This window comes from Dipodomys spectabilis, unplaced genomic scaffold, assembly GCF_019054845.1.
Source record: "Dipodomys spectabilis isolate Male_0828 unplaced genomic scaffold, ASM1905484v1 ptg000098l, whole genome shotgun sequence".
Lineage (NCBI taxonomy): Eukaryota > Metazoa > Chordata > Mammalia > Rodentia > Heteromyidae > Dipodomys > Dipodomys spectabilis.
The window spans coordinates 20,473,855-20,498,915 of record NW_024870775.1 but is presented as its reverse complement, the minus strand read 5'-3'; positions in this window follow the sequence as shown (position 1 = coordinate 20,498,915).

Genomic DNA, 25,061 nt, shown 5'->3' with positions numbered 1-25,061 from the left:
AGCATATAAAAGCCAAAATGATTTCAATTCATAACATAGAAGAAGAAGAAAATGTTTTAAGGTATTTAGTCTAGCACATCATACTTTCAGAAAAAAATTATTAAAATATTCAGAAGTGATAGTGGTCCCATCTGTCTTAATGATCAATGGACTGATGAGAATTTAAAAGTTCCAATAGTACCCCCTCTCTCTTTCTCTCTTTTTCTCTCTCCCTCTCTCTCTCCTCTGTTTCAATGTCTCTCACACACACATACACACGTACATCGAGAGTACCTTATAAGAAAATCCCTAGGGCCAACCTTCAGACAATCAAGGAATTGAAAACAGCTCACAGCCTTTGAGATGTTTTTCTGCCTCGTTGCTAACCAACCAGACCTAAAGAATGTCATCCTCCTTCCCTTGCTGCTATTCATTCATTCAGCAGCACGTTGTCTGAATCCTACTCAAATGGTGAGAGAATTTATGAATAAAATGCTATATATATGCCCACATTTTTGTCATATATATATATATATATATATACGTATATATATATATATATATATTCTACAAACCTCCATACAGTAAACTGCTAATTGAAAGACAGCTTGTAGCTAAAGTAGCTAAAATAGACTCAACAAAAACAAAGCCTAATTGCCTTGGCCTCACTCATTTTCCTTATCCTTCTATCTTTCTTGGCTGCTAAAATGGCTCAAGTTGTAAACCTGAATGAGAAGTGTGCAAAATGTCCTCTAAAGCGAGACATTGGCAGTTCCGAATTTGTCATCTTAGACATATGGCCTGCTATAACATTTGATTCACCTATCAAAAAGGAAAGATCTATGCTGGATTTTTTTTTCCTTTCATTAGTAAAATCCATTTTAAGGTCTCCAGGAGGTAAATTATTTTTAAAATTAGTTTTTATTTTATTAGTCAGGTTGCAGAGTGCCAAAATTGCACTGAAGCCAGTGGCACTTCACTGAGCTTATTAATATTGATACGATCACTTCACGTTCTGTGCTGAGTGACACCACTAACCTTCTGGGATGGCAAGAATTGTTCTTAAAGAGACCACACCATTTTTAACATAGATTCTCAGGTCTTTTCTTTAGACGGTCATGAAAAGGGCAAGGAAAAGGTCTGCATCATTTCTGTGATTGGATTCACTCAATTCACATCTTGTAAAAATGGGCTGTGGTCTCACCATATGCCAGGTGCTGCGGCTGCAAGCAAACTCAAAAAAATATGACTCACCCATCTGAGAAGCTCAGTCTATTCTGTGTCAGGTATTGTGGCTCGGAGTTGCAGAGTATGTGAAATAGTTACAGTATTGTTTTTAGTCAAGGGACTTACTCAGCATTGGAAGAGCTGAAAGAATTATTCCATTATAAAGAGCCCCAAAGGATCAGTAGAGTGAGAGATTATTTTGTTAGAAAGATTGCTTCAATGTCTAAACAAGGCTTTGAAAGGATGGGTGAATGCTGAGAGACAGGTATCAAAGGTGCTAATAGAGAACAAGGAATAAGGAGAGATGCTCCCAGGGCAAAAAGAGAGGCAAATCTAACTGGGGTATAGTTAGTGAATGAAGAGCTATTGGGATATAGTAATAGACAGAAAATTAGGTAGTGTCCTTGTTGCTGAAGCTGGAGACTATTCCAGTTGGAATAGTCTCAATTAAATTTTCACAGAATACAAAACTTTTCAAGCATACCATTTTTTGTAGGAAAGAGTCAAGTTATTTCCCCCCCAAAATCACATGAAACATAGAGAACATGGAACAGGAGCAACTGTAAAAGCATACCAATTTTTTATAACAATAGGTTAGTTTTGGTCAGTTGGGCTTGAACACAGGACCTGGGTACTGTCCCTGAGTTTTTTTTTTTTTACTCAGGGCTAGAACTGTACCACGTTGAGCCACAGCAACAGTTCTAGTTTTCTGATGGCTAATTGGAAATAAGAGTTTAATGGACTTTTCCTGCCCAGGCTGGCTTTGAACCACGATCCTCAGACATTAGCCTCTTGAGTAGCTAGGATTACAGGCATGAGCCACCAATGTATGGTGATGATAGTTTGTGAGACAAAGTTGAATTAATCCTCAAATAGGCAAACATCCTATGTGGGGTCATGGTATTAGTAAACAATTTTGAATCCACTATTTTAGAGTAACTGGAACTCTGATTACCACTGCTGGTATAAACTATGGGTCAAATAATACCCAATAATTAAGGAAAGTTCAAGTCAACATTCTTTTGATGGTAGAAGAGAAGGGGATATTTTACAATATATATTGCATATACAACTAAGAATATAGAATGGAGTATTTTCTTTTGGTGTAATCAGCTATTATGAACAGCGCATTGTATCTTCACCTGTTGGAAATGCCTCAGGGTATCGGGTGTCTTCTACAAATAAGACATCAACTTGAAAGAAACTTGGAAAGGCAAAGTTTACTTCTGCAGAAGAGTGTGCTACTAACAAGAAAATAAACATGCAAGCATGCTGGGCAGGCAATCTGCTCAGGTTTTTTATCTCTAATGTGTTACTACCCTTGGTTCTGATTGGTCAGAACTTAGGTTCACAATCTTGTGCAACTGGCTAGTTTGAAAAAGATTAAAAGTTCATCCAAACAATTGACCAAAGCATGAACACCTGGCCAAAGCATGAACTTCTCAGACAAATAAGCCAGTGGTCTCTAGACTCTCTTGCTTTAAGCAGCCTTCTGTAATGTGTAGTTAAAGGAGTTTCCTGACTGCCTTGAACTGGAAGTTTTGTCTGCCCTCTGAAACACACTGTGCCCTCCAATTCTTTGTTGGGATGTTACATGATCATCCCCATGGTGACATTGCACAAAGGGAACTCAAGCACTCTTACTTTGGAATAAATGATATATGCAAAGATAACCATACAGGTGATGATAAACATGCACGTCTTTTTCTTTTTCTTTTCTGTCTCGTTATGTATCTCTCTGTCTCTGTCTCAGTCTCTGTCTCGCTCTGTCTGTCTTGTATCATTTATCTTCCTAAAGGAAGCTGGAATTTTCACTATCATCATAAAATTAGCATGTAAAAGATCTGGCTTTTGTGATTTTACTGTTTAGTTTCTACTCTGATGAAAGCTGGGAAGGCCCAACTCAGAGAGGAATTGGACTGTATAAGACTAATTAGAGTGGAAGATAAGTGAAACTGAGAAGGTATGATTATAAAATGAAATGGTATGATGGAGATTTGCCTCCCCCCCCTTTTTTGCAGACATAATCATTTATTTCCTGCCTGAGCGTGGTATGTTTGATGGAATGGATCAAATTTTAATACTATAGCAGATGCCAAATAGCATAGATCAAAAAAATATCTGATATGAGTTGATACAATGTGGACCTCATTTTTATGATGTAATTGTGAGTTATGTGCTATATTCATTGGTAATTAGAGAACAGAACAGATGGAGAAGGTTTAGCTTAAAGTGATGTGTCCATTAAAACAACCAGCACTGCCAAATACCTACTCATGTTCATGAGTACAGCAAATTTGTTGCATTAAAAGGTGATTTCAAAATAAGGACTCATTGTCATTGTGTTGGAGTCATCTACCTAATGATGAGAGTAAAAATCCTGTGTAAATGTCAAATCCACCTATTATTTTGTTTTGGTCTGAAGAGGGTCATCACTGGATATTTGCTGTTCTAGAAATTCAGATACTGGCATTTCAATCTGTTTTCCTATTATTTAGATATTGCTGTAAAAAAATCAAACTAACCCTCAAACAAAAATAGTAACTTTATGGCAATAAATGTGTATCTCTTACTGTACTTAAAATATGAATATTGTATTTTCCTATTTTCACTAGTCATGTTTACCTAAATCTCACATATAGTTTCTTTAATCTTTTTGGATGGCACCTAGGGCCAAGTTTCTACTTGGCTTTAATCTGCATTTACTGAAATGGGAAAATAAGAATTTAGCCACATGCCAATAGATTTTATGCCTGTAATCTTAGCTTTCTGGGAGTCCAGCCTAGGCAGAAAAGCCAACAAAATGCGGTTGCAAAGAAGTGGAGTATTGTAGTGCATGCTTGTAGTCATGGAGCTGAACTGGAAGCCAAAATAGCTAGATTGAGCTCCTACACCTGGGCAGAAAGCAAGGCCCTAACCCACAAATACCTAGTACTTAAAAGGCTGACAGTGTGGTTCATAGGGCATCTGCCTTCTAGCAAGTATAAGGTCCTGAGCTGAACCCCCAGGACAGAGGGGAAGGGAGAGAAAGGTAGGGGAGAATAGGAGAGAAAAAGGGGAGAGAGGAAGCAGAGTAGAGAGGACAGGAACTGAGAGGAGAGTTCAGGTTTCTCATCATTGCTAAGTCACCACAGTTCAAGTTAGAGTGAGGCAGACCCTCTCATACATTAGAGAGTCTAAATGGTGCCCTCTTCAGGGAAGAAATCTGTCAATATTGTATCCAAAGAAAGAATTCATTGCCAGAAATTCAATCAATCCTGTAATTCTACTTTAGAAAAATAATAAAAGTTACAAACACACAGAAGTGTCAGTACAGTCAAAATACTACAAAGCTCTTTGCCTACAAGCAATTATCACATTCAATACATAATAGCTAATAACACAAATTAAGCCAGACTATGGAAAAATGCTTTAGAAAATTGTGGCACAGCCACACAAGAAACTGCTGAGTGGAAATTTATTTATGGGAATAGAAAACAGGAACAAGAGGAACACTGATAAATACAAGTGGCCAATAATTCCTGAGTACCTTAGGAATATGAGATATTACCCTAAATACATTATAAGACAGATATTATATTATATGTAATTCACAGATAGGAAGTAGTAGACCTGTTAGAACAGAGAGGAGCTGGGTTTTGAACTTTGATTTTATAGAACCTGCTTTTAAATTGTATATTACCTCTTTATTGAGCTACTAGCCATGTAGACATAATACTAGAAATTTCAAGTAGTGAAGAAAAACAATATGCAGTTTTCCCCATCAAGGGGTGGCATCTAATTCCCTTCCCTTGAATCCAGGATGGTCTGACACTTGCTTTGAAGACAAAATCTATTGGAAGAAAGCCACTTTGGCTTTTGAGGCAAAGCCTTTTACCTTTCCCTTTCTTCTTTCTAGAATAACACTGGCCTTCCCCACTGGAGGATGATAAAACACATGGAGAAAAATCACCCAGTATCAATTGCTAGGCATAGGAGTGAGCCGTCTTGGATCTTCCATCTAAACCAACCCAGCAGCTGAGTGCAGCCAGACAGTGAGTCCAGGTGAAGTGAGCATTAAAAATGACCAATGGATAAATATTTTTAAAAAGTAGCAATTTATCATTTTTTGATGAAATAAACATATCAGATAACTGATATGTCCCAAATACTTTCAGATATCTCTTAGAACGATTATGGGGTAATAATGTGCCACATTCATTTTATATATAAACTAAAGAATTATCAATGTAGGAATTGTTTTACTTGTTTTAGAGGAAATAACTGTTTTGAGACAGCAGTGTGTCATACAGTGGCTATTGAAAATATACCTTCCCAAGAGGGCACTAGGTAAATGTCACAAAACACTGTGAGCTGTTGGGAAGTTTGGTGGTTAGGTGAGGAATCTGAAGTGTGCATGATAAAAAAAAATCAATGCCATGAGTATTTCATCTTTCCATAAGAAGAAGAACAGATGCAACTCAGGATAAACATTAATCTGGCAAGCATACCACATAGCACCCCATCTCTAATGATTACCTCCATAATTTCATTGTTGGTGCCTCTCTCCTATGAGACAGAAGCTGCAAGCCAACTCATGTCTGCTTAGACTCTGGCAATTCTGCCTCCCTACTGAGTCACCAAAGATCTGAAATTATAATCAAGGCAGGGCAGTTCCACTGTCAACATGAAAACTAGGAAGTGCATATTTTACTAAAGAGTTATGATGAGCCTCAGATGCCAAGTCTGAAAGTCAATTGTCAGCCAAGTGACATTCGTTACTGTGATCATTTCCAGTTCTTGGAGAAGTCTCTTCTTCCTTGGCTTCCAGAAATACTTCTTATGAATTTTTTTGTGCCTCTCTGGCCTTTCTTTCTAAGTGCCTATCATTAAGTGTTCTTTAAATGATCATGACACAATTTTGGTCTCCATTCTTTCCATGTTATATACTCTCTTTGAATGAGATAATCTAATTCTGTGTATTTTGATAATCTCTCAACTTTCATGTTGGGATCCTAAGTTACATCCAACTCTTGACTAGTTATCTTCATCAGAAACTTTCCCAACCTCTACAACCTGAATGTAACCCAATGAAATTTTATTTATTTGTTTCCTCCAAAGCCCTATCTCCTCTGATTTTTTCATACAGCTTACAGTCTTTTGACCTTCACATTTAATCAAGCTTGCGGTGTTCATTCCTAATATTTCTGGTAAGCATCCATTCCACATACACACCCTTATCGTGGCACACATGGCTGTTCTTGGGCTGATCCTTGCACACTACTTACTCTCTTCCACTGTTGTTCCCTGAATTGTAGATATATTTAATAGATTTCAGATTGGAGAGTGACTCCCACCCTCCTCCTTGGACGAATGCTCTTTGCTTTTGCCTTTCTCTAGCCGACACCTCCTCATTTTACAAAACACAGCTCAGAGAGCCTTATTTGAGGAGGCTAGTCTGACCTCTTGTCCCTGCAGCTGTGGAAATTAGGTGTTCTTCCTCCCATAGTGCTGAATGTATTGCTCTACACTGCGTTTACCACACTGCTCATCACCAACTCTTTGCTTGCTTGTCTTGCCCAAAGGACCAAGCTGTTCCTAAGATAAGTGAGTATGTGTTTTATCCAAGGAAGTTTATTATTTCTTTTAATATTTAGCTCCTGGTAGACACACATAGCAAGTGCTATTTGTAGACTAAGTGAACATGATAGATCCATGCAGGGATCTCTGTGGAATTGACTTAGGTACGGGCTCTGTGTTATCCTACAGGATGAGATAGAAAAATCAGAGTTTAAACAAAAGACTGAATGAGTTATGGTGTTTACCATGGGTGCAGCATGTTTCAGCATCAGCTAAGTAATAGTTTCTGTACAACTTAAGCAGCTTGGCCAAACAACCATATGACTATGATTAATGCTTGCACATTCTCAGATGTGGCATAGTGGTCCTGTCTTAGCCCCTGGACACAGGGTCAAGAGCCTCACTACTTTCAACATTCCCTCTTTCAATCACGGTGGCAATACCTACTAGCTGCATTAGAACTTTACACCAACAGAGTTGTCTCTACTCTTGGCTCTGGCATTCATCACATCTATCTAAGGAAAATTGCTTGTCCTTCCTCCCCTTCAAATCCCAGGATCTCAGATTTACGCTCTGAGCATCTGTAAGGAATTATCTAGCCTTCACTGGCATGTTGAATGAACCAGCAAATCTGCATATAAAATTGCTTCTTCAAGGCCTACCAGTCATTTTCAGCGATAATAGGTGCCTTTTTTTCACTTTATAAACCTTTTCCTTCCTACCAGAATAGCAAAAGCCATTCTCCACTGTCTGTGCCATGTCATGGCCATATCCACTAAGCAAAGAATGATATATTTACAGGCTACATCTGTCTCAAGAATATAGCTCTGTTCTTTCTACTCAAGCCATTTACATTGATTAAAACATCAAACCATCAGTCTATACTGCCTAGGAAGCTAAGATTTGCAAAGCACTAAAATAGGTGTTAGAAGGTATAAACAGGACACATGATCCTGATGGAGCTCAGAATCTCCTTTATAACAAAGAACATATTAAGCCTATATAAATAACAAGGGAATGGAGGCTTTAATAAACTGTTTGAGACTTTATAAGGTCAAGCATTTACCTAGGCATTTTAAATGTAATTTTCATAACCATTCAATAGGTGAAGTATTATTAGACTTGAATTCTATGTGAGAAAATCAAGAATCAAAAGAGAGAAGTTTCCCAGTGCTATCAAGCCAGTCTGAACCACAACTGAACTGAGGCCTTTTCCTGGCATGATAGCTATTATATCTTTACTGCTAAAGCCCTAGGAGTTTGGAAGAGGATACAGTTGCGATGGATTAGTGTACTCAGGCAATTCTTCACAGAGAAGGGAAAATTGAATCTTGGCCTCAAAAGATTGTCAAGATTTACAGAAATAGAAAATACAAGGATATGAGGACAGCAAATACTTCAGTAGCACACTATTTCAAATTCAGTTTTTGAAATAAAGGAGGGAGATGAGGATAAGTGTTCCATGGCCAGTTAATGCACTCTAAGAATATATCTTCTTTAGAAATAACAAAATTCGTCCAAATGTGTGTATTGTTCTCTCCATAGTACCATTAAGGTCACCTGGTCACTCCTTGGGTCCATAAACTGAAGGAATATTTGCAATTCGACTCCACTCTTATTCCACTCTGATTACTCTGCTGGTTCTCTGAGCCTGTCATTTTGATAGCCCCCCCAACACTGTACAGGATTGAGAACAAATGTGTCAGATAACCATTGCTTGCAGTTTTAAGCAATATAAAAATGAAATTCTCTTGAAATAACATAAGCTGAAGAGATCATCCATTAAATAAATGCAGATACTTCTTTTCCTGACCAATAAGCATGGCATTGAGCCTGGAGAAGTCTTTGTTAGTGTGAGTCAATGTTGACTGAATATGAAAAAAGGCTAATATTTAGCTTCAGAGGCTTAGATCTATCAGTAAGAAGACTCAAAAGAGTCCCTGTGGTAACCAAGCTATAGCGTTGTTTGCTTGGGGAAATGAGTTCAGTGGCAATGTCTTCTTGGGGACATCTCTGCAGTGAATCTGACTTTCCTCCCACTAGAGATGGTGGCCAAACTCTACCCTTAGGTAGAGTTTGACTGGTCTTTGTGGTAGTAGGGCAGAAAATTGATCAAGTGGCTAGGGAATACAGAGAGCAATGAGCAGCATACTGACCAAGGCCTTTGTCTCTCAGGGAATTACTTTTCTTTCTAGAAACAGATTCTTTTCAATCTATCTGAATTGTAGAGAAATTTGAATTCCAATTTTTTTTCCTTTAGTGCAATTTTTTTATTGTGAAAATACCATACAGAGGGGTTACAATCACATGAGCAAGGTAATGAGTACATTTCTTATCAAGCATTGTTGCCTCCTCTTTTGTTTCCCCTTCCCTTCCACTCCCCAACATGCACCAAAGTTGTAAAGTTCATTTTTCGATATAACAACTTGTACATCTCATTGTTGCAATGGGTCCACCTGTATCCCTATTTAAACAATTTGTTTTTCCCCTTCCCCTCCACAAATTATACCAACATCAAATACAGTGAAAGCAGGGGTTATACTGTGGAGGAGGGACATACAAAGCAACAAAGAAATATCTTATAACTATGTTAGAAACAATCTTAAGAAAGAAAAACCATTTGAGTCCTTATCTTGGGGTTCATTTCTCCTAACATCAACTTATCTGACTGTTTCTGCTTGTCTCAGACATACACTAGATATTGCAAATAAGGGAAACCATGGGACTTATGTTTCTTTGGGCCTGGCTTACTTCACTTAGTATAATTTTTTCCAAGTCTTTCCATTTCCTAACAAATGGGGCAATGCCATTCTTTCTGATGGAGGCATAGAATTCCATTATGTATATATACCACATTTTCTTGATCCACTCATCTACTGAGGGGCATCTAGGTCTGTTCCATATCTTACTTCAGTAATTTTATTTAATTCACTTTCATAATGATAGGTATATGTGCCAGTTGATGCCTATTCAGAGAAATAACCATAATCCTGAAATGTAAATATTTTATATGGCTTGAACCCCAGCCTCATCATTCTGCAGTTATGTTTCCCTCACTCACCTGTATTATGGGTTCTCATCTTTCTCCATGTACTGAAAGACTCATTTAGAGACAAGACTACAGGGCCTCTGTTCTCTCATTTATCTAAATGATATATGAGTGACACAGGAGTTTCACCTACCACAAGTACCAACCTGCTTGACTTAATTTTCTGAGTTAAAATAGGCAAACGCCATCCATCACTTTGGCTATTCAGAACCACTCTTTCCATTAGTTCCCTATGAATAGAAATGATCAAATTGACTTAAATGAGATTAAACATTTAGCTGCACACCCAAATACATATTTCCTACTTCCTGGCCTCCTAGCACTTCTTCTTTTTTTGGGTCCGGTCGTGGGGCCTGAACGCTGGGCCTGGGCGCTGTCCCTCAGCTCTTCAGCTCAAGGCTAGTGCTCTACCACTTGAGCCACAGCGCCACTTCTGGCTTTTTTTTTTTTGCTTATGTGGTGCTGAGGAATCGAACCCAGTGCCTCGAGCATGCAAGGCAAGTGCTCTACCACTGAGCCACCTTCCCAGCCCCCTCCTAGCACTTCTTAGAGAAGTAACACATTTGACCATAATAATATATACAAGTTACATTTGCATCCACTGGTGAGGCATACTCCCCATCTCATAATATACTAGCTGTCCAGTGGCTGGAAAATCATGTTCAAATCTCAATTTCTTCATAAGGGCTTTATTTCTGGGAAGGGCAGACATGATAATCGGAATTAAAATACCTGAACTTCTTTCAGGAAAAGAATCTTATTATCTCTAGATCTGATTTTTTCACTTAAAATAATTTTCTCCAAGTTTTTCCATTTCCTTATGAATGGTACAATATCATTCTTTCTAATGGATGAATAAAATTCAATTACATGTATATATCACATTTTATTAATTCATCCAGAAAGGGGTATCTGGGCTGATTTCATAGTTTAGAATCTGAATAGTACTGCAATAAACATGATTGTGTTGGTGATTTTACTGTAGCCTTGTTTGTATTTCATTGGATAGATGCCCAGAAGTAGAATTGGTGGACAATAAGGTAGTGGTAGATAGAATGTGCCTATAAGTCTATAAGTAACTATAGTGGGTGGTATGAAAGCAGCTCCAAACAATTAGCTGAATTATAATAGATGTTATGGAGATTTCAGATAGTAGAATTTTTTTCAAAGACTAAGTCGAAGCTCAACAAAATAAGCATCAAGAAATTGGTGTTTGCAAGAGTGTGTATGTGGCCAGGGGGAACAAGGAGAAAGAGGTGTACTATGAAGTGGGGGAGAAAATGCAGTCAATAATTCATTGCACATACCATAACATTGAGATATGTAAGGGAAGGGGTGGGTTGAACAGTTTTGAGATTGTTGAAGGGGATGATACAGATCAAAATGCATTGTATTCATATACTGATGTGTTAAATGACACCTCCCTTGTACAACTTTTAAACCAAAACAGAAATGCATCAAACTCAATTTACAACACTTATATCTTAAAGGAAATTTAAAATCCATGGGATAATATTTATTCAAATCTGCATGATATTCACAATTCCCTGTTCCTGAGACTAGCATGCTTCCCTTTCATAGGTGCTGCCTAGCACAGGTCAATAAATCAGTACTTGAAAAATGGGTTTCTGAAAATCACAGGGTGATGGATGAGCAGAGAAGATGAAAGGCAAGATCATTCCTACCCAAATTTCTGCCGTGCATAGACTTTCATTTTTAACTCCTTTTTCCTCCCAAGACCTTTGTGAAGTTTGAATAGAAATGGGGGAAGTAGAGGTAAAACAGAACTGATTTTAGGTAGTTGCACAAAACTGATAAAAGATGTTGGGGAATCACAGAATTGACTGCACACATTTGCTGTTTGCCTGCTTCTAGAAGCTATCAAGCACACAGTCTTGTTCATCAGCATAATCCTTATTCTATGGCCTTTACCGGTCATATGACATCTGAAGCTTGTCTTCTCATCTGTAAAATTGGGTTAGTGTCTTATAGTGCTATGATGAGATTTAAGCAACAGACCATATGTGAAGACATTTGTCAGAGTCTCGACACATTCCAAGTACTCAAAAATATGAGTATCTTCTTCTATGATGCTCAAAAGCAAAGTTTCATGAGGGTGGTCCATCCTACCAAATGAGACCAAAGGCAAATATCAAATTCTTTTCACTGGAATACCAGTATGCTGGCAAATATGCTGTGTCTGTGCAAGGAGAATGAATTGAAATGGCTCATGCAAATTCTATTGAGATAAAAAAGAATCAAAACTGCAGGCAGGATATACAAAGAAAATGATTTCTTTTAGATCTGAAGCCTGATTTTCTTTCAACACTCTCTGATTTCTTTTAAGCCCTGGGCAGCCAGGCATATGCTTATGTTCTGGCTGCTTGGAAGCATAATTGGTTTCTCTGGTGACTTGGCATCTTTCTTTGCCCAGATTTCTCCTCTATTCTCATCTCACAGAAGCACTGTCATCCTTCTTTCAAGTGATAGGTGCTTGATACATACTTCCTAGCTGTGATCTGTGGTTAGGCGGCTGGCTTTGCCTCCTTTCTTAACCCATGGTTAGAATATGTTCTTTTTATGATATACGAACTTGATGGCAGAACGTTTGATCTGGTTCTTTTATGGTTTTACTGGGTAATGGGTAAAGGATTAGAAATGCTGTTTGGGGATATAGGAATAGGAACATTTCTTTCGAATTCCATGAAAAAAATCTGATTTAGAATATTTTTCTTTTGTTCTGTCTAGAGAGTGATACTATGGTTGCAGACTGCTTTGATAAAAAATCTTTCTTTAAAATACACTAAAGTGAATTCAAAATTCTATTCTTCTAAAAAGTAAAGTAAGTACCGAGCATTTATACCGAGCATTTTCTCAGTTACTGGTTAGAAGAATTCAGCAGGATTTCAATACAATGATTTTCAGATAGTTAAAAGGTAGGCAACTTAAGAAATGTGTGCTTAGAACTATATTTTGGTTCATAAATTATTGCAGCTCATCTTGAGCACTTCCAAGGCCATCTGGAAAGCTACTGGACTTCTATACTCTTATAATCTGTATCTTGGTTAATATGTTCGTGTTAGTGCTAATAATAAAAAAATAATAAATGTAAGGAAATGAAAAGACTTGGAAAAATCATATTAAGTTAAGTAAGCCAGACCCAAAGAAACATAGGTTCCATGAGTTCCCTTATTTGTAATAATTAATATATGTCTAGGATAATCCTAGCAGATGAGCAGAATAGCTCACTAGTTATGTAGATATGACCATATAAAATGATGCTTATCAAAATGTACTCCAAGATATGGAAACAAGAGGTTTTTTTTTTAAATTTAATTTTATTTTATTTGAGAACATACTGTACAGAGGGGTTACAATTACATGGGCAGGATAATGCATACATTTCTTACCAAGTATTGCAGCCTCCTCCTTTGTTTACCCTTCACCTCCCTTCCCAGCCTCCCCTCTCCCCCCCACCCAATCATACCCCTCCTCCCCCCCCCCCACACCGACATTGTAAAGCTGGTTTTGACATGACATTTTGTACTTCTCATTGTTGCAACAGGTCCACCTGAATCCTTAAACGACTTGTTTGTCCCCATCTCCTTCACATGTTATACTGACATCAAATATAGTGAAAGCGGGGGTTACACTGTGGGTGAGGGACATACAAAGCAACAAAGAAATAATCTTATAAATGCGTTAGAAACACATGCATGAAAGAAACGAAAACATTAAAATACATATTTAAGGGTTCGGGAAACAAGAGGTTTTTATTGTTGTTTTAGCGTATTGTATGAAGTTATTTCTTTTTTCTTTCATTTCATTTTTCTTTTCTCTTTTCCTTTGGTTTATCCCCTGATGTCACTGTATTTGGTTTTGTATTTGGCACCTGTGTCTTGTATATATGTTTATCTAATTTGGGGAAGGGTAGGGGAATCACAAAATGGTGAGACAAAGGACAAAGGGTGAACCAATGTAGCAGCGATACTCACAAAATACTATGTTGGAAATGAACTTTACAACTTGGGAGGGGGGAATGGGGAGTAAGGGAAAGTGAAAGAAAAATGAAAGAGGGGATTACAATGTTTAACAAGTAATGTACTCATTGCATTACTTATATAACTGTAACCCCTCTGTATAACACCTTTACAATAAATTATTTTTTAATTTTATTTTATTTTATTTGAGAACATACTGTACAGAGGGGTTACAATTACATGGGCAGGATAATGCATACATTTCTTACCAAGCATTGCAGCCTCCTCCTTTGTTTACCCTTCACCTCCCTTCCCAGCCTCTCCCCTCCCCCCCTCCCCTGCCCAATCCTTCCCCCCCTCCCCCCACCACCGACATTGTAAAGCTCATTTTTGACATGACATTTTGTACTTCTCATTGTTGCAACAGGTCCACCTGATACAATAAAAATTTTTAAAAATGTAACCAATGTCTATGTGCCAGCCTTTGTTCTAAATGCTTTTAGCAAACTCACTTTGATGAAGGTATCGAAAACTTGGAAAAGAAGTAATTTTCCCCAAATTCACACAAGCAACAGGTCCCAGCATAATTTCTATGATCATCTGTTTCCTGCTGTGCCTAGATACCCTTGAAACAAGAGTAACATTTTCAGCTTTCTTTTATTAAGACAAATTTGTTAATGAAATAACAATATATACATTCAATTTGCAGGTCTACATTGTGGGGTTATTTGTCCGGGCTTCCCTGCCCTGCCCTGCCCTGCCCTTCCTTTCCTTTCCTTTTTCTCTGTTGTACCAATACTAGGGCTTAATCTCAGGCTGATGTGCCACCACTTGCACTACACTTCAGAGATGAATCTCATGGACTTGCTCCTACCTGGGCCTGCTTCAAACTTTGATTCTCAGATCTCACCCTCCTGAGTAACTAGGATTACAAGCATGAACTAGCTTTTATTTTTTTTTTATAGACTGATTGCAAATCGACCCAAATTTTGCACACTTCCCTGCATTCATATCCATCTGCTCTTGTAGATTTTCTCCTATATCCTTCCTCCAAACTGGGTTGGGCCTATGTCTTGCTTTGGCGAATAGCATGTGACACAACTAATGATGGACAAGTTCTTAATCTAGCCTTTGAGAGACATTGAACCTTTTATACTCTAGACATTTTCTAAACCATTCTAACCTCATCTTACCACCATGTGATCAAGCCTGAGACAGCTTGGTAGAAGTTTTTTTTATTTTTTATTTTTTTGTTGGTTGTGGGGCCTGAACTCTGAGCCTGGGCGCTGTCCCTCAGCTCTTCAACTCAAGGCTAGTGCCCTACCACTTGAGCCACAGTGCCACTTCTAGCTTATTTCTGCTTATGTGGTCAGAGAAATCAAACCCAGGGCCTCATGCATGCAAGGCAAGCACTCTACCACTGAGCCAACTTCCCAGTCCTTTTGTTTTGTTTTAAATATAGCATGTTGAATAAAGCTAAGTTATGTTATATAAAGGCATCCTAGAATCCCCATGCCCCTATTTGCCATCAGGAGCAAATCTGGAGCTGAGTCCAGACCTGTTTAGTAGTACATCCTTATTATCTTCCTGCACCACCTGAAATAATAATTTAAGATAACTGAGTTTTGGGATGGTTTGTGATGCAGAAGTAGCTAGTATAGTGCTAATCTGGTGGAGGTGTGTTTGAGGGTTTTTGTCTGCTTTTAATTCAATAATCCTAGCATATTCAAAATTCATGTAGTCAACTTTCTTGTTGAAAAAAGTAAGCAAAAAATGAAGACTAAATATAATGTTAAAAAGGAAAAAAAAAAACAAGAAGAAAAATCATGAGAGCTTTGTAATACTCACGTTAGCTCCCTTATCCCTATTCCTGACCTATTTTGTTTTTGTTTATGTCTGTTCACTGAGAATTTATCAAAGGCTATTTTAAAGGTTAAAAATGATCTGGATTTCTAGGTACAGGAAAATCGTTCTGAATGGATTTACCAGAAGTCCTGGTTTAACACATTCGTAACTAAACCTTTGCACATTTCTTTCGCACCACCTTGGTGCTATTTTTCAGTGATTGTCTGGACACATGACACTTGTTTTTTATTCTCCTATAGGGACCTTATGAATGGATTTGAAATATGATTGCCAACTACGTTTAGCAGACCTCATAAAAGAAAAGCATTGTGGGACTTATCCATCAACTTAACACTCCCATCCCCCTTAAATCATAGAAATTCTAGAACTGGTATTTATTAGCTTGTTCATTCTGTACATCAATTACCTTAGGCCCTCTATGCAGCAGCTCCATCAAAAGCATTAAATAGTTCCCAGTGGCAAATTCCTGGTTATCTTTAGCTCATGCTGTTAAGTAAGTTTCCACAGTCTTTATAGCTCCAGCTTTTATTGTATTTTTTAAATGACTTTGTTTCAGCTGTTAAAGCTCAAGATGTTGACTTAAAGGAAAAATTCTTGCTGGCATGTGAGTACAGAATTTGACTTTTCAGCTTTAGCCAGGCTAGTAGGTTTGTGGCATCCATGCTAAACTTGAGCACTTGCCAAAAATCTCTTCACTTGGATTTCTGATGCTAATACATTACATCTAGGTATCTAATTAGCTGCTTGACCTTCTACCATGCTGGGACTTTAATCAGGTATCTTGTTTGCCACAACATTCTGATATTTTCATTTTATTCTTATTATTATCTATAAGTAGTTGTACAAAGAGATTTCAATTGAACATGTCAATTTCATAGTACAGTGAATCTTCTTCAATCTCGCCCCTTACATTGTTCCCCATCTCTCCCAAGCTCACTCATTCCCTTGTTTCAGCGTTCTTTTTTTTGGGGGGGGGGGGTGTCCAGTCGTGGGGCCTGAACTCTGGGCCTGGGCTCTGTCCTTCAGCTCCCGCCAAGGCTAGAGCTCTACCACTTGAGCCACAGCACCACTTCTGGCTTTTTTTCTTTTTGTTTATGTGGTGCTGTGGAATCGAACCCAGGGCCTCAGGCATGCAAGGCAAGCGCTCTACCACTGAGCCACCTTCCCAGCCCCTGCTTCAGCATTCTTTACCTGAGGGACTTTCTACTTCACAAGCAAGCTTTCTATTTCTTTCAGGTTTGCTTTCTCAGGATTGTTGACTAATGGTGAAATGCCCAACACTCTGGGCCCAATACCTTTTTCACTGTGTCCCAGATACTTTTATTTTTTAGGTTCTTATTTAATCAAGTTGCTGTTACAGGATCCTGAACTTCCTCCAATATATCTCGGAGGTTTTGTTTGTTTGATCAGTTTTTTTTTGTTTGGTAGGATTTTTGTTTTGTTTTGTTTTGTTTTTGTGGTCCTGGGGCTTCACTCAAGGCCCTGTCTCTAAGTGTTTTTGCTCAAGGCTAGTGCTCTATCACTTGAGCCACAGCTCCACTTTCCATTCTTTTTGTGGTTAATTGGAGATAAGATTCTCTCATACATTCCTGCCCAGATTGGCATTAAACTATAGTCCTCAGATCTCACCCTCCTGAATAGTTAGAATTACCAGCACCTAGCTTGATTTCATAGGGATAAAATATTTATTTAAACACAAATACATATTTATAAAAATAGGAAATATTTCACTAACTATTTTGCATCATATATTCTTATTTTGTCAATATAGTACAATCATATGAAAGAAGTATGCCTTTTTATTCTACTTCTCTACATTGAATTTTATTTTGTATGTGGTTTTTAAATTTTAAACAGTTTCAATTTTAAATACTTTAAAACAAGTGACAGAGATTATACATTCCCATAGCTGTATTATGCATGTAGTTAGGAAGACACTCAGAATTTCTCTGTGTAGGATAAGTTGATCAGTTGCTTCTACTTCATTAAATGAGAAGATTTTAGAAAACTGTACAGTTTTACAAGGAGAGAGGACTTTTCCAGTTAAAACCTGAAGGAGTTCATCACTAGACGTGCCTTACAAGTATTCCCAAAAGGAATTCTGCAAGCTGGAATGAAAGAATGCTAATTAGTAGCATGAAAGCAAATGGAATATAGAACTGCTCAAGGTGAGTGTAAGTCAGATTCAGAATAATGCAGGATCATTGGAATGATGAGTATGACTCACTCTTCACTCGTGTAAAGACTAAAAGACAATTTTTTTCTGTTTAAAGAAGTTTTTTATTGTGAAAATACTGTACAGAGGGGTTACAATTACATGAGCAAGGTAATGGGTACATTTCTTTTTCTTTTTGCTTATGTGGCGCTGAGGAATCGAGCCCAGGGCCTCTGGCATGCAAGACAAGCGCTCTACCACTGAGCCACCTTCCCAGCCCCTGGGTACATTTCTTATCAAGCATAGTTGCCTCCTCCTTTGTTTTTCTCCTACCATCCCTTCCCTCCCACCTCCACATTCCTTCCCCCAACCCTGTCTAAATTGTAAGTTTCCTTTTTAGACATAGCATCTTGTACATTGTTGCAATGGGTCCACCTGTATCCCTATTTAAGCAATTTGTTTTTTCCCTTCCCCTCCCCAAACTATACCAACATCAAATACAGGGAGAACAGAGGTTATACTGTGGGGGAGGGACATACAATGCACCAAAAAAATCATGTGGTACCCCATAAATATGTTAGAAACAATAGCAAAAAAGGAAAAAAAAAAACACTTGTGTCCTTATCTTGGGGTTTATTTCACTTAACATCATCTTGTCTGACCTTTTTGCTTGTCTCAGACATGTACTAGTTATTCAAATAAGGGAAACCATGGGACCTATGTTTCTTTGGGCCTGGCTTACTTCACTTAATATAATTTTTTCCAAGTCTTTCCATTTCCTAACAAATAGGGCAATGTCATTCTTTCTGATGGAGGCATAGAATTCCATTGTGTATATATACCACATTTTCTTGATCCATTCATCTAGTGTGGGGCATCTGGGTTGGTTCCATATCTTAGCTATGGTAAATAATGCAGCAATAAACATAGTTGTGCTGGTAGCTTTCGTATGGTCTTGTTTGTGATCATTCGGGTAAATGCCCAAAAGTGGGTTGCTGGGCCTAGGGGAGCTCTATGTAGAGTCTTTTGAGGAACCTCCATACTACTTTCCAAAGTGGTTGAACAAGTTTACACTCCTACCAACAATGCAGTAGGGTTCCCTTTGGGCCACATCCCATCCAGTATCTGTTGTTATTAGAGTTCTTGATTTTTGCCATTCTAACTGGGGTGAGGTGATAGCTCAACGTTGTTTTGATTTGCATTTCTTTTATGGCTAGGGAGGTTGAGCATTTCTTCATGTGTCTATTGGCCATCCTTCTTTCCTCTTCAGAGAATTTTTTCTTTAAGTCTTTAGCCCATTTATTTATTGGGCAGTTGTTTCTTTGAGGATTTGTTGTTGGGGGATTTAGTTTTTTTGAGTCCAGGTAAATATTTTAGATATGAGACCTTTGTTTGTTGTATGGCTAGTGAAGATCTCCCAATCAGTGGGCTTTCTATTGATCTTGCTAGTTATGTCCTTTGCCATGCAGAAGCTCTGCAACTTCATGCAATCCCATTTGTCCAATCTTTCTTTAATTTGTTGTGTTTCTGGGTCTCTATTAAGAAAATTTCAGCCTGTGCCAAGGAGACCTAGGGTTTCTCCTATTCTGTAAAAGACAAAAATACTAAGAATAAACCTAAGTAACTAAAAGTACTTGTAAATAGACATTATAAAAAGATAGTTTCAATGGAATAAAGTATTTTTAAATCATCAATGAAAGAAATTAATATATAGAACATGTAAAGAACTCAACTCAACAATAGGAAAACAAATAACCCAATTAGAACATGGACAGAGTATAGGTATTTGTCAAACAAAAATACAGAAGAAGTATTTGAATAAAATGTTAAGCATTGCTAATTATCTGGGAAATATAAGTTAAAACCACAATGAGATATCATCCTAGATTGCTAGAGTGGCTATTATTAAAAACATGAGAGATAGTAAGTGTTGGTGAAGATGGGAAAAAAGAAGAATTTTGTGTTCTGTTAGTGAGCATGTAAATTAGTAACACTATCATAGAAAACACATGGACATTCTTAAACAAATTCAGCCTAGAATTATCATGTGATATAGTAATCCCATTATTTGTTATATAGCCAATACAAATAAAATGTGTATGTCAAAGAGATATTTGCACTCTCACATTTGCTATGGGCTTATTCACAATATCCAAGATATGATATCAACCTAAATATTCATCAGTAAATGAGTAAATATGACATAAAACCCAATGGAATCCTGTCATTTGCAATATTAGGGAGGAATTTGAAGGACATTATGCTCTGTGATATAAGCCAAATGCAGAGACTCCTAAAGCAGAGGATCTTGCTAGAGTGAGGAGATTGAAGATTGCCTTGTGTTATAGAGGAGGGAACTGGAAACAAATAGTTGTTGCTTCAAGCTTATAAAGTATTAGTTAGGCAGATTGAGTGAGTTCTGTGCATTTCTCACACAGTGTTCTGACTTGCTCTTTACTTCTTCTTGAGTCCTTGATATATCCACTTATTCTTAAAAGTTTGAATTTACTTTATGTACCCAGAGAGCCTACTTGGTACATCCTCTGTTGCATAGTGCCCTTCTCAAAATCTCATCTATTGTAGAATACTGACAGTTCATCCTTCAATGCTTTTTCCAAGAAGAAATAATTTTGGTGGGATCTGGAAGAACTAACAAAGAAGAAATGGGAAAAGTAGAATTTGAAAACAAATAAAACTTGAAGACAAATTTACTGCTTTAATTTCTACTTTACACAGACAAAAATTATATCATTATTCCAAAGTATGTTTTCTACCACTTGTTTAATGTGGGCTCCTTTTCCATTATTGAACATAAACTTCTATTTATGTAAATATTTGCTATGCCAATTGTGTTCCGAATATAATATTAGGAATAGCTAGTCTACTCGAGATATTTTCAGAATTGCTCACAGTTATGATGAGTCAAATCGAAGGTAACAGATGTCAAGTGATTTACCACAGGTCCTGGTGCATAGCATTCAAAGTTGTCTGAGGAAACCAGTTCTGCATCTTTCATTCTGAGCCACCATGAAAATCTCAGCCCATTCTTTTTACATTTAGGAAACACAATTCTGGAAGCACAAACTGCCTGTTAGCTTGTTTTCCTGCTGAACAAATTAGTAGCGTGATGTCTACACTTATAGCAGGGAATGCTTTTAAGTTCTCATATACTGTAACAGCTATCACATCTGCAGAAGCTCTTGAATCAGTCTTCTATCTTTCTGGTTTATTGACATTTAAGAACAGATGTGAATTCTTTTTCTGTGTGAAATTTCATGACTGGACTCAGCAATACTTTTGTCTAGGCCTTATAATTTGTCACTCTATCAAGCTATGTTGAATTTCAGGGTTGGAAATTGCTATATATTTCACAAGATTATTCTTCTTGCCAAATCTCAGCTCACTTTTGGTATAGAGAGGGACAACCATGAATAGGAACATAACAGTATGCACCAACATTTAATTTTTAAACCTCACTATATTTCCACCCCTACTATACTCCAAACCACGACTCATGAATTAAATTATATAGTATCAGTTCCTTATTTCGTGTTTACTAAATTTTCTCTTTATAATCAGGTGCCAGTCCCAGAGCTTGAACTCAGGGCTTGGGCACTGTTATTGAGCTTTGGTCCTCAAGGCTACTGCTCTACCACTTGAGTTATAGATCCTCTTCTTCCTTCCTTTCTTTCTTCCTTCCTTTCTTTCTTCCTTCCTTTCTTTCTTTCTTTCTTTCTTTCCTTCCTTCCTTCCTTCCTTCCTTCCTTCCTTTCTTTCTTCCTTTCTTTCTTTCTTTCTTTCTTTTTTCTTTCTTTCTTTCCTTCCTTCCTTCCTTCCTTCCTTCCTTCCTTCCTTTCTTCCTTCCTTTCTTTCTTTCTTTCTTTCTTTCTTTCTTTCTTTCTTTCTTTCTTTCTTTCTTTCTTTCTTTCTTTCTTTCTGTCTTTCTGTCTTTCTTTCTGTCTTTCTGTCTTTCTTTCTTTCTGGTTAACTTGAGGTAAGAGTCTCAGATTTTCCTGCCTGGCTGGTTCCAAACCATAATTCTCAGATCACAGCCTCCTGAGTAGCTAGGATTACATGAGTGAGCTACCAGTGCCCAGACTCATAAATTATTTTAACATGATTAATTCAATATTTAAAACATTGAAATAAACATAGAATTTTAAAATGATGCTAAATGATAAATACATAGAAAAATTGCCTAATTTTTGGTCATTATATAAAATTCTATATGTTGAAACTGATATTATATATATACTACCAACTATATATTACTCCTAATAATCAATGTGCAAGTATTTGCGTAAAGGATTATCTATCCTATATTTTTCTGTTTTCTCATTAATTTCCATTAATATCATTATCATCATCCTGGTCATTGTTATTATTGCCATCATCATCATCTTCTTCTTCGTGATTAATCCTTAACTTATATATACCAGAAGCTCCTTGAGGACAGAGTCCACATTGCATTCATCTTTCTGCTCCTTATAATGCCAATGAGGCTTTTCATATGGCAGGCATCACTATCATCAATTATCTTTAATAGCACCTAGGTTATATTGAGCCCTAAGAATACAAAATTAGAGTGAGAGGAGATGGCATGAATATCCAGCATCCAAACAATGAAAGTCCTAGCTAAGTATACTGAATAAGAAAATTGGAGAAATTTTGTTCTGTTGTGAAAACAAATGAAAGAAAGGAATGATGGGAACAGAGGTACCAGACATATAATAATGAGGTGGAGTCATAGCTGAAGGAACAAGGATCTCCTGTATTCAGCTTGAAATTCTGTGTGTTGCTACATAGTGGACTTGTCAATTACCCTCATTTCTTTGGTAATGGCAGCTGAATAGTTATTGGTCCCAATGTGGTAGAGAGGTTCTGTGGTAACTGAGAAGGGATGAGTTTTGCATTTGAGTTTTCCTATAAATTCTGGACAACAAGAAGATCTATAACTTGAAATATTTTAAAGGAGGTATCAACATAATCTAAAGGGATAATATAAAATGTAAGCCCTTAAAAGGCAAGAAATCTGGGGTAGGGCTTTGAAATTTTTTTTGTAATGTTAACTGCAGTTTTAAACTCAGGCTAGATCTCAAAGAAGCAAGAGACTTGCTAATATCTGGGATGCATCTGCAATGTAATTTGGAAAAATTGTAAGAATCAAATGAGTTTCCTCCCTGTTAAAGTAATGCTGAATGGGGAAATGCTGAATTTGGAGAGAGTCAAGTATGGACACGCATAAGAAATGGAACTGGAACCCAGGTACAATGGAATTTTACTCATCCATCTGAAAAACTTACAAAGAAATGGAAGGATTTGCTAAAAAGCTATATGAAGTAAGTCAAGCACAGAGAGAAAAAGGTCACATGTTTTCTGTCACATGAGGAAATTAGATCTAATATATAATATTTAAACATATATATGTAAACAGATGTAGGGCCATATGCATATAAACACAGATGTATGGTATGGTATATGCAGGGGAGCATTCCAATAAGGTAACTTGTTTGAACAACATTAATCTAATTTAACAAAGTGAAGACAAGGAAGCTGGAACTTAAGTGGTCAGGCAGGGAAGAGGTAGAGGAAAGAGGTAGATAAATAGAGAGAGGAAGTGTGGAATAATCTATTTGTAATAGTAAATATATATGTATATATATGCAAATGAAATTAGGAAAATTGAAGGGATGAGCATGGCTGGAAAAGATGGGGGAAAATGATGGAAAGAGTGACCTTGTTCAAGGTTCTTTGTACTCATAAGCTGACATGAAACCATTTGTACAACTACTGAAGAATAACTACATAAGCCAGGCTGGCTTTGAACTTCAACCCTCTGATCTCAGCTTCCCGAGTAGCTAGGATTACAGACATGAACTACTGGCATGGAACTAAAATTTGTTTGTTTTTTTTTTAAATCATGCCTAGACATACATCTTTAATACTGAGGATATCCCAGTATACTGCTCTTTCCAGCAGTGGGTAAGTTGGAAGGAGCTGAGATGAAGAATGAATATTTTAACACTGTTCCTGAGGCTGTGAGGTAATAAGAACTGTTGCCATATTCTCTAAGAGCCCAGCTGTATTTCAGGTGAGTTACATCATAACAATAGGTGTAGACACCCAGAGAGGACTGAGTAACCAAAGAATGTGTGCAGCACCACTGAGTGCACATAGGTATTCTCCTGATGTAAGAATAGTAAGACTACTTAGCATTTATATGGAACTTTTCTATCATTAATTAGTTAATCCACATAACTCCCCCATGAGAAGAGTATTTTTAGTTCTTTCTTTTCCAGATGAGGAACCAAAAGCATAGCGAGGTTAAGTAACTTGCCCAAAGCCAAACATCAAGTCAATAATTAGCAGAGATGTGATGGGGAACATAGAATTCTCACTTCACTTGTTCTGTAAGTGCTATGTGGTCTGTGAGAAAAGATGGTAAAATGAATCAGTGGAGAAGAGAAACTGTTCATTGCAGTTATTGGCATACATTGTAGCGATAAGACCCTATCAAGGAGAGAGTCTGTTTCAGGAGTTGCTTCTTTTTGTCCCTAATAAAACTGCAAACCTGACAGAACTTTCACTCTAACAACATTTGGAGGTTGCTGAGCTGAGGTGCAGGGATTGCCAGGGCGCTGCACCTGCCCAGAGTATGTATAGATCTATCAGTCATTATTCCTCAGGGGTTCAGTGTTGCCCTTCATAAGTAAAGGGGGAAGTGTCTATTGGGAGCAAAAAGAAAAACAGAGAATAGAGGCTAAATAGAAGAGGTGGTGAGAGCACATAATGCTGTCTATATTTTTGCATGTGCTGGTCCTCAGCTGTCCCTGAGCTTCTGCGCTCAAGGTAAGCACTCTACCACAGAGCCATACCTCCACTGTGGCTTATGTTGAATTGCAAATAAGAGTTTTATGGATTTTCTTGCCCAGGTTGGCTTTGAACTGTAATCTTCAGATCTCAGCCTGCCTAGTAGCTAAGAGTGAGCCACCGGTACCTGGTGCTGCCTACATTATTTTTTCCATTTTAAAATTATCTTTAAGTAGTTGTACAAAAGAATTGCCATTTAACAAAGCAGTTTATGAACACAAAGCATCTTGATCAGTGTTACCCATTGATCATTCTCTTCCATTTCTACTCAACCTATCATTTCCTGTGATGGAAAGAATCTTAATTATGTAGGCTATTCTGGATTTTCAGTCAAGAATTCAATGTTTGCAGGCTACACTAAAGCCACCAGCATGAC